This window comes from Etheostoma spectabile, chromosome 4 (genome assembly GCF_008692095.1).
Source record: "Etheostoma spectabile isolate EspeVRDwgs_2016 chromosome 4, UIUC_Espe_1.0, whole genome shotgun sequence".
NCBI lineage: Eukaryota > Metazoa > Chordata > Actinopteri > Perciformes > Percidae > Etheostoma > Etheostoma spectabile.
This window is the reverse complement of record NC_045736.1, coordinates 6,238,618-6,241,835: the sequence shown is the minus strand read 5'-3', so window position 1 is coordinate 6,241,835 and position 3,218 is coordinate 6,238,618. Positions and strand designations below refer to the sequence as shown.

At 40.0% G+C, this 3,218-nt stretch overlaps 1 protein-coding gene across 2 annotated transcripts in view; it reads right to left on the bottom strand.

The window, feature by feature from the left end:
• ptpdc1a (protein tyrosine phosphatase domain containing 1a) overlaps positions 1–2,671 on the bottom strand; it is a 28,442-nt gene extending 25,771 nt beyond the window's left edge. For both annotated transcript variants that reach the window (XR_004331730.1, XM_032514044.1), the window contains exon 1: positions 2,438–2,671. The gene's annotated coding sequence lies outside the window, so the exon portion shown is untranslated. The remainder of the gene's footprint in view (positions 1–2,437) is intronic.
• Positions 2,672–3,218: the final 547 nt, after the last annotated feature.

Genomic DNA, 3,218 nt, shown 5'->3' with positions numbered 1-3,218 from the left:
TTTTTACAGATGTTCTATTGAGTCCGTTTGAATTCTTTTCTTTAATCTGTCGGTATGGGAACATCAGCATCAAGGCCTGAAACACACTATCTAGGATAGTGAAAGTGAACAGCAAGATCTTGGGGGTACAGCAGAGTATGTTAACTGATTTGTTCAACAGATAAGTAGGGAGGAAGGTTGATAGCAATCACCCCCTTTACTCTGGATTTCTGATTTTGCCTTCTGGCTCCAGGTTTAGATTCCCAGTGATTAAGAGTAATGGGTACAAGCCCTCCTTCATCCCCACAGCCATGGTTACTTGTAAACTCAGTCTGGGGGAGGAGGTAGTAAGCCCTCAATTCACTTGGTAAAGTGTGTAGTTTAGTTAGCAATGTGATGTGGTTTGTGTGGACGGTGATGATGGTGATGATGATGATGATGATGATAATGATGTCTATGCTGCAGATGGGAAAAAAATTTGTTACGATGGAAGAGATGTTAGTCATGTATTCAAACATGTACTTTATTGGGGGTATTTGTGGCTGTGTCCTCATTCTACCAAATTTTTAGATGTTATTGTTGCTGTGCTTTGTACACTTGGAAATGTCAAAGTCAGTCGGTCACCAGTGACTATCGATCTTCTAGCCCTCTGGTAATAAATAAATAAATAAAAAGGTCACATATATGCCACTATGCGTCACCTGTTAGTAAATAGTCTATGTAATAGGCTTCTGGAATTATTTATACTGTAATCCACACTTCCTGTTCCAAACTAATATGGCACCAAAACATGGTATGACACTGGTTGAAGTGTTTCCAACATTACAGCCGGAAAGAAGCCTATCCAATCCGTTCAGCAGTCTGTCCTCCTGGAGCCTGACACCACTTGGCACTGTGTTTAGGCAGCTTGATAACAAGCTGGTGAACGATCAGGTGTTCTGCATCAGATGTGACGTACGTGCATCAAATATTAATAATTATATGGGACTGAGCTAATAAAGTGACTACAAATAAATCTCTTCACTCAACAAAAGCTTTTTTTTTTACATTTGTGGTGGATCCATATGTTCATGTCCATTGGGAATGTGTTGTTGATAGAAATGAGTGAGATGTTGTGAAGGCTATGATGTATTGTTCAGGGATGCTGCTCATGAGTGGGGGATGGGAGAGTTACTTCCACTCTTCAGAAGGGTTGAAATCCAGCAACTTTCCCCATTGCCCCATTGCAACCATCCCACCAATAGGTCCCAAAATATCCCAGTTAACATTTTCTTAACAAATCTTTACAATCATTCCCTGAAAGAACAGAGCAGACCTGCCTTGTTGCACTGTCCACATCCAACACACAGAGAGCAGAAGGAGAGAGACATGTTGGATGTTAGGCTATTATCGTGGAAATGTACTTTCGTTGATCCAGACTACAGAGTAGAGGTGGAGAGTAACAAATAACACATTTTAAAAAGTCACTTTTGTACTCTTTCCACCTCTGCTTACAGACCGATCACACTCTGTAAACTACCTGTTTCAACTTAAACAAGCAGGCACAGGAACAATTTGCTCCTGCAGGCTCACTATGATGAACAATGAACACAGGTTCATAGTGTCACCATAAATACTTGTGCAATTTAATCTTGTGCCTTTAAAGTTAATTATTTCTTTTATAGTGTAAAAACATAGTTTCAACATGTAACGTTAAATATTTGCCAAAAAAGTCATATCCACCTACTTCAGATATATAAGCAACCCGTTTTATTAATAATTCTTTATTTATTCCAGCACCATTTGCACTGCAGCATTGCGCTATTGTAGCCGTTTGTTTACATGTGTATGTAACGTTATGTTAGTGTGCATGTATACACTTTTTAACATTTAAACTTATCTGTACACAGTAACGTCGGTCAAATATTCATGTTTACTTGGTTTAGCGTTGTTGCCCTTGATTTTAGCCATGTCCTTTTCTGTGTAACGTTACTTTAGAGAAACAAAAAGCAGGAGTCAAAATCCCTGCTAGCTGTCCTAGCCAAAAGCTGATTCGGATTTTGAATCCCGTGATTAACCTGGAAATCTGACAGCAAGTTTCAAACATCTGGCGGTTTCTTCAGCAGAGGTTGTTGATGAGCTTGCAGCCATGTGCAGGCCACTACAGTCAGCGAACAATCATCTGACTGTCTTTCTGTTAACGTCAACTCTCTTAACGTTACTGAGCCTAACGTTAAAGCTCACGGACACTGCGTTAGTAACGTTAGTACACGTTAGTACACAACGTTTTTGGCACAGGCCGGCTGACGTAAAGTTAACTCCTTTAGTGTTGTGTAGGTGTAACGTTGGCCGTACAGTAACGTTAACGTGTCTGGTGCTGATGTTGCAAGCTAACGTTAGCTGATTAGCTTAATGTAACGTACAGCATCTAGCTACATTAACTGAAGCTAGCATAGTGGCTAGAGAAGGCCTAGCTTACCGTTCTCCAGTAGTCTGAGTCCGGAGCTGTCTTTACAGTATCTGACAGTCGATTCATCGCTCTGATTGTTTTAGGGCTGACACCGAGCAAACCCGGGTTTTTCTCTAGCCACATCATTTGGTCCTCTAAGTGCAGCTAGCTAACAAGCTAACTTAACCTGACGACGTGTTGTCATGTAGAATGGTCCAGTGACGTCATGGGACTGCAGCCATCTCTAAAATTCTTCTGATTTCATCACAGACTGAGAGTTATATTTTTCTTCCACAACAAAGTGCCGAGATCCTGTATTTACTGAGCTATTTTCTGTCACAATTCTCTCTGTATTTCTTTTTACTTGTTTTTGTTCTTTTGTAAAAAAACAAACTGGTTTAATAATTTTAAAAACCCCAGTAGGCTCCTTCGTAAGTAAAGTTTATAATGCCCTTATGTGCTAAATTACATTTTATTTGGTTCTTGGCCATTATGTAGAATTGTCCAATGGCAGGGACGTTAGGAATTAATGTCGTTTACTTTACATTGTTTTTGTGTGTTTATTATGTAGGCCTATGATTAAAATCCACGCTGAGGTTCTTTTAAAAGAAAAAATGCTACCCTGGGCGGCTCGCCGCTTCGCCTGTGCCAAGAACCGCTACTGGTTACCCTTATACTATAACAATAATTATCAAAGAATGGACATCATCACTGGAGTTCTCTTAAAAGTTTGTTTACTTGCAGTTAGTACAGTCAGTTTACAGCACTTCAGCACGAGTACAGAAAATGACTGAAGATTGTTCACACCAGT